Source organism: Mirounga leonina, unplaced genomic scaffold (assembly GCF_011800145.1).
Source record: "Mirounga leonina isolate KUSES-001 unplaced genomic scaffold, KU_Mleo_1.0 Mir_54, whole genome shotgun sequence".
Classification (NCBI taxonomy): domain Eukaryota; kingdom Metazoa; phylum Chordata; class Mammalia; order Carnivora; family Phocidae; genus Mirounga; species Mirounga leonina.
This window is the reverse complement of record NW_023270812.1, coordinates 1,890,899-1,904,781: the sequence shown is the minus strand read 5'-3', so window position 1 is coordinate 1,904,781 and position 13,883 is coordinate 1,890,899. Positions and strand designations below refer to the sequence as shown.

At 39.2% G+C, this 13,883-nt stretch overlaps 1 protein-coding gene across 7 annotated transcripts in view; it reads right to left on the bottom strand.

Moving 5' to 3' along the window:
• Positions 1–13,883, bottom strand: part of LOC118001829 (AT-rich interactive domain-containing protein 1B) — a 439,380-nt gene that overhangs the window by 139,172 nt on the left and 286,325 nt on the right. The window lies entirely within an intron of this gene.

Genomic DNA, 13,883 nt, shown 5'->3' with positions numbered 1-13,883 from the left:
GGCTTCCTGTCTAAATGAATAAAAAAATGCAAAGGCACAGAAAAACAGAATCTATGAAAAAAAAATCCTTCAAAGCAGTAATTTTTAGGCTCTAAAAGCATCTTCTTTCCAAGTTATATATATCACTTTCTATTTAAACATGTCCAAATAACAAATATTTATCTCTTCATTGTATGTGACAATATATACAACACATAGCCTTAAGATGTACGAGGCCAACTGGAAAAAAAAAAAGTGTTTGATGTTAATTTAAACATAGTCACAAGCTCCAAAAATGACAAACCCCTAGCCAAAGCCAAGGATAAATGCAAAGAAAATTCATGAGTCAAAATTCATTGTAATGACATAGCCAAGAACCGCTTTCCTTTTCTCAAGCCAAGATTCCATTATGGGTAACTCTCATTTTAATGGGACATTTATAGGGTAATCAACTAAACTGATACTTCACAAAAGCAGGATTCAGAGTTAAGCATAGTATCATAAGCAAAAGTTGTTAATATGGTTATATTTCCTTTGATTTTTAAAAATCAGCACCTAAAATAGAAGCTAGCCTCAAAGGTCCTTGGGTTAGAACTCCTGATATGAAATGTGCTGCCATTCTAAATTTAGACGTGGTAAACAATGTAAGTATGAAGTATGCATCATGGAAGGGAATTTTTTTCCATTGCAGAAGCCCCAAGGGGATCCTAAATTATTCTCAGTTTCTGAACTCTGCCCAGGGAGATTCTCTGTTCTTCCACTATTAACAACAGTCTCAAGATGTTGTGTAGGCTAGGAAGAACAACAAGCAGACCCTTTAACACAGTATGGGCAGTCTTGAACTTAAAAATTATTTGGTAAGAAAATGTATTTATGGTTTTCTTTTCACTCTATGGAATTTGGGATCTACTGTCATCTGGAAATAACATCACCCTGCTTGGCTACACTACTAGGACTGTGCTCACAAATGATAATGATAATGAACATAACCATCGCGACTTTTTAGTAACAGCAACTGTTACTACCACTGATTTACCATCTTTTAAGCACCAGAGAAATTATGTATTATTTTCTTATATGATGAATCTATAGCATCTTACTAGCTCCCAATCTCTTGTTCCTACCAAAATGTTTTTTAACTGATTTCACTGTCCAACACAGCCAAGAGCCTCCAGACCCCTCCTAACCTCAAGCCAAAGCCCAAGTCAGTGCTGAAAACACTAAACAAGCCTCACGTGTGAATAAATGCAGGCCCTTGGTTATTCTGAGAGCAATGGCATCTTAAAGACGCTTATTAATACAAATGACAGACCACCGGTGAAGTTAAAACTACGTAATAAAGTGAGGATAATGACTAATTTGGGGAGAGATTCTGTACTGCGGCCTGCCCTATCTAAGGTCTGCAGATGAAGCTGTGGGGACAGGTGGGTGCGAGGAGATGGGGAAAAAGGTAGAAGGCAGTTTGTACATATGAATGACATTTGATATTTAAATGCTGGCCTATCCCGTGATCCTATACACTTAAATGTCCCTTTCTCATGGAGTCTCAATGAAGAGCGACAGACAGCTAAAGAGATGAATTCTCAAGGAAGGAAGGACTTCTGTGATGGAGAGGTGCATCAGCAAGAGAGTGGAACACAGAACAGGTGTCCTCAGCCTGCGCACGGTGGCCCAGGGGCTGCTGTCTGAGACGGTCCAGACCAGGAGCGAACGCGCACCCTCTGGATGAGTGGTGGGCAGGAGACTGGAAGCAGAGAGAACAATGTGGAAGGCAAGAGCTCTGGGAGGGACGCCATCGTGGAGCAGAGAGGAGAAGGGCGCCAGGAAGCTGAGAAATAGAGGCTGAGTGAAGGGGGAGGATGAGGCCAGCTGTGAGCCACCTCTGTCCGCTGACACCAAGCCACACGTGTTTGCACTTTTTAGGAGCCAGGGAGCCAATGGAGGTCTAACAGGTGACTTCTCACATTATCAGAGAAGGAAAAGGAACGGAAAGAAATGTTAGAACATTTTAAAGAAAAAAAAAAAATCACGTTTTCAAGTGTTTATGAACAAAGAATGCTTTCAGAACATGACTAAAATTATAGGTACCACTAAGAGAAATTTGTAGAAAGGTTTTTCAAGATCTATATATTTTAGCATTATATAAAATTTAACAAATGAAGGAACAACAGCAATGACAGCAAGTGCCTCCATCACTAGAGTCCAGGTTAGACAGGGGTGTGTTTCCTAGACTGCAGGAATCCTGGGGAGTCTACACAGCTGCCCCACTCATTTCAGTTCTGTGTAAGAATCAATGGACAAATGAGTTGAAATATATACACCTGACCCTTAAAACAGCACAGCAGTGTCTAAAATGCTGAAATAGTGGGCAGAACTTTAAGGAGAAATAGGATATTTGCATTGCTTCAAATATAATTAATGAGTAACATCTGGCTTTAACAGATTCTATTTTTTACATATCCTCCTCCAAAACCATTGGTGGCAAGTCCTAAGACACGTAGTTGTAACGGGGGGGGGGGGGCAGTTTCAGCTATTTACACGCAGGACGAGGGACACGGGTTTATGGGTTTGTGCTTTACAAATATCAATATGTCAGGTATGAGACTGGAAGGTATGAATGACCCATGTGCTTTGAAAGCAAATTGACAAACTAACAAGATCTGAAAATATGTAAAATTTAGAGTCTGTCTACTGATACCAGTTTTTATTGCTGAAAGCATGTCATAAATCTTTATAACAGAAAAGCAATCAACACCACCTTTTGCGTCTCTCATGGTAAAAAACTACTGTTTATCTTAGAAGTACAATGCTTAGCACGTCGAAATTCTGAAAATAAAACTTAAAAACAAAAAGGCATGAACGCTCAGGAGACATTTATTTCTTCAGTACATAGCAATGAAATACTTTAAAATAGTAAGACCTATAGGAATGCAAATAAATTAGCAACTTAAAAAAAAAAAAAACCAAACAGAAAAACACCCAACTCACAAATTGTACTGAGTCTACATGGAATAAAGGGAAGTTTTATTTATCCAACAATACTAAAACTTAGTCATTTTGACATTTTCCCTATTCACATGAACCATATGAACACATGTTCTTGTTCTAACCCCTCCCTGGATTTTTCAAAAACTTTTTATTTTGAAACGACTTTAGACTTCTATGAAAGTGGCAGAGTGCTGAGCGTTCTTATACGCCCTCCACCCAGGCTCCCTCATGTCAACATTGTTAAGTAACCAAGGCACATTTATCTTTCCATTTGTGTTTGGTTGGTGTTTTCTTATGATGAGGCTGAGGTTATAGATTTGGGGGGAGAATATCACAGGGTGAAGTGTCCCTTATGAGGCATCCTATGAGGGTATGACAGAAACGTGACTTATGAGAGGTGATGTCAACATTGATGACTTGGTTAAGGTGGCATCTGCCAGATTTCTCCACAGTTACGTTAGTTTTCCCCTTTCTATGTCCTATTCACGAGAAGGGAGTCCCTAAGTCCAGCCCATACCTAAAGGAGGGGAATTAAGCTCTACCTCCTAGATGAGTATCAAAGAATTTGTGGGTGTATGTAAAAAATGTACAGAATAAGTAAATGTTTGGGGGGATATATTTGAAGCAATGCAAATATCCTATTTCTCCTTAAAGTTCTGCCCACTGTTTCAGCATTTATCAGCGGACCTTGCCTGCAGCAAGGTGTTCTGATGTTGGTTTTCTATTTCCTTCGTTCCTCCTACATTTATTATTTGGAATTCTTCTGCAAGGAAGGACTGTCCTATCTCCATTAATTTTTGCATGGCCAAGGCAGTTATCTTATATATGTGTTTTGGTGTAACTGAAGTTTCTTTATAAGATGAATCAGTGATACTCTTATCAACGATAAATGAAAAAAAAATGAAGTAATACTTCCAACTGAGGTTTCATAATTAAAAAACATAGGAGAGAGAAAAATAGGCGCTTTATGTTTTTCCAGACACAACTCGTGGGAATATAAATTAGTATAACCACTTTGGACAACAATTTGTAAGCACGCTGTAAAGCTGAAAGTGCATTTATCTAATGACCCAGGAAGTCTGCTAATAAGTGTGTACTCTGGCCTATGTACATTAGGAGATATATACACGCATAGAAACATCGTTTCAGTATTGTAACAACAGAAACTGGAGACAAACTAATTCTCCGGCAATATCAATTAGAGATGTATTCAGAAAATGGGATACTACACAGCAGTGAGACTGAATGAGCTAGAGTTAAAAATATTAATATGAAGCTCACAAACAATGTTGATAGAAAGCAAACCAAAAACCCAATGCAGTAACAGGTAATCAACAGAGGACAACAAAGGAGACAAGGCAACAGAGTAGGGGACCATCAATGCGACAGCGGAAATGCAGAGTCCAGAAGAGCCAGTGAGAGTGGGGAGCAGCGCTGTTGGATCAGAAGGGAAATGGGAAGAGAAGAGAGAAGGTAGAATAATGTCACGGTCCTCCCTCCGTCCCTTCACCATAGCCGACATGCTACATGGATGGCATCTAAGCCTGAGCAACCTGGTCTATCCGGAAATGGACCTTTGCACTCTTTGCTCGGGGAAGCTGAACTTCCCTCCAAGAGCCATCCATTCCCATCTTAGTAAGGCCGCTCTGCCATGGACACCAGAACGGGGTGCACGGCGGCTTCCCCTGTGATGCCAAGCCATATTTATCTACTGCAGAACTTCTGAGGGTGGGTTTTAATGAGCTGTTAGCATGTGCCATAATGGAAACTCTGGCGCAAGAGGACTTAACTTCAAACCCCAGCTTTGCCACTTACTAAATGACCATACTTAACCTTTTTGTGCTTTGCTCTCTATAAACTGGGGAAAATCCTAGTACCTGCCTAAGAGAGTTGTTGTGAGAATTAAAGGAGAATTTTTTTTTTTTTAAGATTTTTATTTATTTATTTGACAGAGAGAGAACAAGCAGGGGGAGAGGCAGAGGGAGAGGGAGAGGCAGGCTCCCCGTTGAGCAGGGAGCCCGATGCGGGGCTCGATCCCAGGACGCTGGGATCATGACCTGAGCCAAAGGCAGATGCTTAACCAGCTGAGTCACCCAGGCGTCCCTTAAAGGAGAAATTGTAGGTAAAAGGACGGGTGCAGTAGGATCCCAGGGAGTGTGAGCTACCATGACTGTGGGGCACAGGCAGAGGCGTAGGAGAGAGAGCCTGAACTGTGTGGATCGGGGTCCAGGGCAAGGGAGCAGTGAAGTCACAGGGAGTGGCTGAGAGGTGGGAAGGCACTCCTCCCCCCATTTTCCTCATCCCAGTGGGTAATGACAGGGGGTCTGCAGGCCCTAAAACCAAATCCAGTAAGAGGTAGGAACTGGGTTTTAAAATGAAAGCCCCAAAAGTAGTAACCAAAAGAGAAGGGAAATTCTGTATGGAAGACGCAGTTTTTCATTTCTCAGGTGCCATGGATCAATCATACATAAGCTCTTTAATGAGTGAGACAAGGCCGCCTGCACTCTGTTCATGAATATAGACTTTCTATGATATTTCTATCAATGAAGTTATAACAAATATTTTAGTATTGGAAAGTGACTCACAGGAGAATGATAAAAAAAAAAAACACCACCACCCATAATGACTCACAATTTAAGAATCACAACACAATGTTAGCACAGAGAGATGACCCTGCTTCAGGAGTTAAGTGCTAGATGTAATAAGGGGGTCTGAAGCTGGGTGCCACCAGTGATCAGCTGTGGGCAAGACAACCTAATCTTTTATTCAGTCGTGGAGTGGGGATTATCATGTTTATTTTGTCAATGGGTCAATATAATGAATAAAGCAAATGATAAGGAAACTGTGAAGGGCATCACCTTTAAAACAGAAGATGATTTCCTGATGCTAAGTTATGTATTAGACACAGGATTCAAATCACTCCTGTTTTAAAGAATAAGTTAAAAATAGAATTAATGATGCAATAAATACTGAGGCCACATCAGCTCAAATTCCAATTTCCTTCTTTGAATGGTTATCTCCTCTTCAAACAATTATGCCAAAATATCTACAAACGAGTTATTTCTTCAGTATTTACAGATACATTAAAATTATCTCACTAGAAATAGAAAGAACTAGTCTAATGGCTTCAACATAAAAGAAAGCTGAAATTTTTATATTTTCACAGAAATTATTTTTAAGACTTCTGAGTTAATTTAGGAAAAAAGTAGAGAATCCAGAATTTTTTTTTTCTTTGTACAAGATTAGCTGGACTACATTACAGATGGAAAGGTTTTGTGGAGGTTATTTTTATATTTTAAAATGAAATACAACAGTCAGTACCTCCCTCAAAAGCCAAACTTAAAAACATGAATTTTTCTTATTTTCAGTTATGATTCAGACTCACTTCGGTAAGAGGTTTCCAGAAGGAGTCCTTTTCCATCTACGTACAGGGGCAGCCGGTCACTTAACACCTCAAGTGCTAGCACTCAAGTGCAATTTTACGTGATAATTTTTCCTAAGAGCATATAACCATTTTATAACCTATTGCTTGTAAAACTGCCTCTCAGAAGGAGGTGGTCATACACCTCTTCAGGGTTTCAGACAGAACCCTGCAAATGCCAATAATGATGACGGTGATATTAGTGCTAATAACTAACGTCATCATCAATAAGGGCCTGGATTCGGTCTGGAAGGACGGCGTGTTGCACCCTCAAACCCGTGACCTCTCAACAGAGCCACTGCTGTGTGTGCAAACGGTGTTCCTGAGCCTCACACTTACGGGTAATTGTCCTGTCACTTGGAGCGCATCCCAGGGCCCACGAGGAGAAGGACGATTTTTCTCTGATGGGCACTGGAGTCCACTACTCGCAGCCTCGAAGCCACCACGAGCAGATTAAGACACAGGATTCTGAACGGCGGAAGGGTAAAACTCACATGCCCTTCCCTTTCTAAAACCTCCGAACAGGGAGGGGACTTCAGTAACCTGACGCGCAAGCCCATCAATTGCCTGATTCCTCTTTTATCCCAGTAAATCGTAAGTTTTGAAATAAAATTGGACTTAAACTTTAGTCATCAATCTGTAGATCCCTGAAAAGTCTTCTAAATCTCTACATCATATTCCCCTCCTCAAATGAAACTTGCTTTTTAAAGGCATTCATTAGATGTTAGTTAGTTGGGTTTTTTGTTTTGTTTTGTTTTTTAGCTTCATATTGTATCAAACAGTGATCTTTCCAGATGTGGGCCATGGTGGTTACAAAGAATCCGGGCTCTGCAACCACACAGCCCAGCCCGATGCAGCCCCTCTTTCCCAAATTCCAAGGACTCTGGCACATAAGTGAGCCCCACAAGCTTCCACCCCTCCTCTGTAGGTAGTGGGGGGATGATAAAGTAACGGCCTCAGGGTGTTGATGGGAGAGTTAAACAACTGCTATATCCAAAGCACCAAGCACGATGCTACCACCAGGCAAGTGCTCACTAAATATTCACTGGGATGTGGGTTTACAGTAATAACTGAGCAGTCAAAATCATGAGTTCTGGAGTAAGAGCAGTGTGAAATCAAGTCCTGGCCCCATCACTTCTTGCACCCAATCTCTGGCAAGTTATTTAGCCTCACTGAGCCTCAGATTCACCATCCCAAAAATAGGGAAAATTATCACTTATGCTGTAGTGACAATCAGATATAATTATGAATAAGAAGTATTAAGCATATGCTCAATAACCAGTTGCTGTGTACATATATGCCAACATAACCATATAAATATACACAACATTTCAGACACACGGTTTGTTTTCTTAACACTCTTTGTAATCTAAATCCCATTTTGAGACCAGGATAAAGAATTTGCAAATGACTTCTAGAAAATCATCTCACTTATAAAATAGGATGAGTAAATAGTGGCATGAATGCATCCTTCCATTCTTTATAACAAATATTTACCAGATAATTATGTGCCAGGCAAATAGTTATGATAACAATCAATATTATATTAAGTAAATAGCCTTTGGTACTTTAAAATCTAGCATTACCAATGATAAACACTGCATGCCAAAAAGGGATTGGAAAAGGTAATCGGGCCAGGCTGTGAAGCTGTGGTTTAGTTTTTCTCTCCATCACTTCCTAATGGTGTAGACCAGGCAAGTGGATTAACATCCCCAAGCCTCAGTTTCACCATCTATAAAATGGACTTCTGCCTCAAAGATGTGGAGAGAATTGAGCTTAATAAAGAAGGTATTTAATAAATATTAGCCATCATAATTTTTATTATATCACATAGTGTGGGGATAAATTTAAAAAGAAATAACAAGAAAACTAGATATAGCAAAAAAAAAAATAGCAAAAAAGTTAGAAGCCACTTAACTGTCAACTTAGTAGTGGGTTATTTAAAATGTATAATAATTATTAAAAATATATGTTAAAAGTATAATTTTTATTGAAAGACTATTGAGTAAAATCAGGTAAAAGCAGAAGACATGATCTATTTGATGTAAAAATATAAATTATTATATGAATATATATATGCGTTTATGTGTACATATAAAATATACTTGTGTGCCTTTTTTAATGCCTAAGAGGTATCAGCTGATGCTCAATAAAATGTTAACAGTGGTTATTTTAGGTATTCAGATCTGGGAGAGTTTTTTCTTTCTTCTTTGTACTTGAGCATATATCACTTTAAAAAATGCTGAAGCTTTTTTTTTTGCAAAAGAAACAAAACAAAAGGGGCCCCTGGAGATTTGAACAGTCTTTCACACAGAGCCACAGCAATAATGAACAGAGTATTAATTTATGCCCACTCTAAGGCAAATGACACATGAACTTTAAAAAAGGCCCATTCAAAAAATGGGTAACAGCTGAATAGTATAGCATGAAATCATACTAGTATTTTCAGAATAGATGTGAAGACAATGTAAATGTGTATGGTAAGGAGATGAAAGACAAAGTTGGACAAATAAATTATGCTCATATGCATAGTTTTCACATTTTGTCAGGCTCAGATTTTTTTTTTTTAAAGATTTTATTTATTTATTCATGAGAGACAGAGAGAGAGACAGAGGCAGAGGGAGAAGCAGGCTCCCCGTGGAGCAGGGAGCCCGATGCGGGACTCGATCCCAGGACCCTGGGATCATGACCTGAGCTGAAGGCAGACGTTTAACCGACTGAGCCACCCAGGCATCCCCAGATTTTTTTTTTAAGGTTTTATTTATTTATTTGAGAGAGAGAGAGAGCACGGGCACACATGAGCACGAGCAGGGAAGCAGCAGAGGGAGAGGGACAAGCAGACTCTGTGCTGAACGTGGAGCTCGATGTGGGGCTCGATACCACAACCCTGAGATCATGACCTGAGCTGAAATCAATAGTCAGATGCTCAACTGACTGAGCCACCCAGGCGCCCCTATCAGGCTAAGACTTTTAATAGAATTTTCCTCATGGTCTCCATTAGCAAGTCTGTTTGTACATAGCTGAGTAAGATGGCTGAAGGAAACTTTAAAAATCAGATAATAGGTAAGCAGAATAAAGCAAAAATATAAAGACTGATTTTAATAGTTTGGCCTTTTGATACGGCAGGCCCCAGCCTAACAAGCCAACCCTCTCAGCAAATACAGACACAGGCACTTCTAGTTAAATGGGTCCTATAGAGCTTATCCCCCCCCAGAACTGCCATCTTGAACTTGAAGATTCTCAGAAGATATAGAAGTCACGTGTCTCTTGATACTTTAAATAGCATATAAATAGCTATTTTGTCATTGTTGGCAAAACTGAAGAAACAGGACCAGTTATTAGAAATACTGAATACCACTGCTTTGGGCTTATGTATCTTCTATGCTCTCCATAACTCCATACAGAAAACTCCTGTCAAGGGTCTCATTTTTATGAGTTAGATGTTCTACATTATTGATTTTCTTTTACTCCTAAAGAAAATTACAATTTCTAACACAATTCTCTCTGTGAATTGATGCTTTTCAATTTCCTACTTCATTTGGAAATTGTGGAAGAAAGCAAACAAGGAAGAATAAACAGGTTCTTAAAGTATCCAAAAGGAGTTGAAATAATAGCCAGAGTATTATAAAATTATAACCTGAGGTAAATTTGTTCTACTGAGCTCACTTTAACTCTCAGAATGAGGAACCACATGAGACTGTTGAGGAGCGCCATACTGGTCCATCAGTTTGTAGACTGTGATAGGACTTCCTGTGACTCATCCTTGTATAGAACAGACCTGTCTCTTCTTGCCTTCCAGGAGCCTGTCCTCTTCTGAATTTTCCTCAATGCTCAAGGAGGTATGACATTGTATTAAGGAAAAAAATGGATTTTGGTTCTGAGAATAAATGCAATATATATATATTTAAAACCATGTATATAAAAATTGGTGAAAACTACTTATGAATTAAATAAAAGAGGAGTGAAGGAAATGTAAAACTACAACAAGCCTCGCAATCTGTTAGGAGCTGAATGAGTGCCAGTTTGTGGGCCTCGGGGCTCGGTAGGATTTCTCTGTACAGTGCCAAACTCCAACAATATTGTTATGGTTAGAAAGGAATTTCTCACAAGAGCTAACAAAGGCAGAAGGTCATAAATAAACCCAGCAGGATTGCCTTGTCAGTTCTCATTATTAGCGCTGCAGGCACTGGCTTTTCTATGGGCTTCTTACAGGTTCATTTAAGTGTAAGAGTTCCTCCTTGAAAATTCACAAACTCATAAATAAAATGGTTCTTAACCCAGCAAACAAAAATACTTGAAAAGTAAGAAAATAAGTAAGCAAGTAAATAAATAAAGGACAAGAATCAGGGCCAAGGGCCGAGCTTGGCCTTGCATTTCCAAGAGCTGCAATACCGTAACTCCTGGCCTTAGCACCCCAGCAGTGACCAACAGGATGCTCTGCTTTCTCACCACAAATACAGTCTGCAGAATGCTATCTGGGCAGGAAATGAAGCTGAGCTCCTAAACTGATGCTGACATGTGTTATAAACTGAGGGAAGCACAGCTGTGGGATCATTACTGCAATTACGAAGTGACATTTAGTGTGAACTTTATTTTGCTGAAGTTTTTACCTAGTAACAAAAAAAGGGGGGTACAAGTCTATTAACAATAGGGAGGGATGTTGATTTTCAGCCATTAAAAAACAGGACTGTATTAGTGGGTCTTTAAAGATGGACATTGCCTGTTACCTAAGTCAGATTTACCTCTTAGAGCTCTTATCAGTGCCTCTGAATAGAACAGAAGATTTAGTTCTGTAATATTTAAAAACTGAGATGTAAATCTCAATTCTTTCTCAATTTTATATTCTTCTAGTCCAAGAAAAGCAGAGAACAAGCTTCCCATTATCCCAATACAGATACTAATTCGAAGGAGAAATGATCTGATAAACTTGATTCCATTTACTAGTAACTCAAAACAAGAATACACTTTCCTTCAACGAGAAAAATATATATTAAAGTGTCGTCTTTTTCTTTAAAAAGAAAGAGAAACAAAACTGGTATTTTAAAGTAATATAGCTCATTATTCTGGAGTGGTGGGGGGTGGGAGGGATGGGGTGGCTGGGTGATGAACATTGGGGAGGGTATGTGCTATGGTGAGCACTGTGAATAGTGCAAGACTGTTGAATCACAGACCTGTACCCCTGAAACAAATAATACATTAAATGTTAAAAAAAAAACAGAAGAAGAAGATAGCAGGAGGGGAAGAATGAAGAGGGGGAAATCGGAGGGGGAGACGAACCATGAGAGACGATGGACTCTGAAAAACAAACTGAGGGTTCTAGAGGGGAGGGGGTGGGAGGATGGGTTAGCCTGGTGATGGGTATTAAAGAGGGCACGCTCTGCACGGAGCACTGGGTGTTATATGCAAACAATGAATCATGGATCACTACATCGAAAACTAATGATGTAATGTATGGTGATTAACATAACATAATAATTAAAAAAAAAAAAGACGAGAAACACAACAGAAAACACAACAGAAAGTAAAAATCCTCAGTAGTGCCACAACGCAGAGCTAGCCCAATTCTAACATTTTGCCATATTTCCTTCTAGTCCTTTTTCTTACGTAGAGCACAACAGCTGATCTTTAAGCTTGATATGTATGCAGAACCAAGTTAGGTACCTAGTGACCTACTTGCCATCTTCTATCAAGAAAGTGAATCTTTTGGGGCACCTGGGTGGCTCAGTCCTTAAGCGTCTGCCTTCGGCTCAGGTCATGATCTCGGGGTCCTGGGATCGAGCCCCGCATCGGGCTCCCTGCTCCACGGAAAGCCTGCTTCTCCCTCTTCCACTACCCCTGCTTGTGATCCCTCTCTGTGTTTCTCTCGGTCAAATAAATAAATAAAATCTTAAAAAAAAAAAAAACCTCATAAAAAAAAGAAATCGAACCTTTTGTTTCCCAGATGATTTTCAGTTTTGTAATTTGGGAGTCTTTTTAATGTAACTGTAAATTTAAAAAAATTATAATCAGTGTTCCACATCATCTCCTTTAAGTGACCAATTACGGTTTACAGAACAATGCTGTTCTCACAGGCGGGGATGCTGGAATGCGGTTTTGTGTCGTCACTCACTCAGTCGAAGAAGCTGGGCTAGGAGTGCTCACGTGCTACAATGGAAGGTATGTTTGCAGAATTACTTTTCGCTGGCTTGCAGCCTCTCATTACCCACCACTCATGATTATTAGTGTCAAGCTGATGTTGAATTCTTCCCAGAGAAAAGTCTCCATGTTTGCTTTAGATTCTGGCAATTGGTCTATATTCTCAGCATTCAAATGGGATTGCCCTTGAAGAACCTAACATTACTGGTACAAGGAACGTGAATAAATGCTGAAAAGTGGGGAGTTTAAGTGTCTAAGAATGGTAAGAGGCTCAGACAGGTCTTACTTTCTTTGGCGAGAACGTATCTGAAACGGTAAGTAACTACATTAACTGTAGCCTAGACAAGAAATCCGTGCTGTTACATCTCCAGTAGGCTGCAAACATCATAGCACATTTTTTGGTTAGCAGCTTTATATCCAGGTAGCCCATGGTTGACAATGGTAGGCCATAAAGATACTCAGGAACTTACTACTGAATATTCTGCCAGCAGAAAGAAATAATAAACATAAGATCCCTAAATCTGACACAGGTAGAATATAAGTAGCATGTAAAAAAATAAAAGTTTTAGACTATTTTTAGACTTCAACAGCTAATCCATGCTAGTATTAACCAAACTATATTTCATCAATTCTTAGAACTGTTTAGCAAATTGTTAATGGGGCTCACACACAATATTTCAGGTAGAAACGTGATAGAAGCATTAAAACATGGGAAGAGCAATAAAATAAGTCACTGAGAGGTAATATACAGCATGGTGACTATATTATATACTATGGTTAACAGTACTCTCTATTTCAAAGTTGCTAAGAGAATAAATCTTAAAGCTTTCAGCACAAGAAAAATAACTGTGTAACAAATGTACAGTGATAGATATCAGACTTATTGTGATTATTTCAATATATATAAATATTGAATCATGTTGCATACATGAAACTAATATAATGTTCTAAGTCAATTATATCTAAATAAATAAATATTTATAAAACAAACAATACGGGGAGAGCAAAGTTTGACTCCTTTGGAAGAGAAACACGAGGAACTGTTAGGAACAGTACAGAGTTTTCAGAACTAAAAAAAAAAAAAAAAGCCACAGTAAACACTTACTCCAGTCCTTTGTTTTAAGAATGTGAAACTGAAGACCAGAGACTAAATTATTTACATTAAAACTATGCCCGGGTTCTATAGACACAGACTACATTAGAATGCAGTTTTCTAGGTATGTTTATTAACAAAATGTTACCACTAATATTGACAGCCTCATCCCAGAGCTGAAAGGACAAAGAGAGAGAGGGAGGGAGGGAGGGAAGGAAAGGGAGCAGGGAGGGGGAAAGAAAGAGAGGGAGGGAAAAGGAGGAGGGA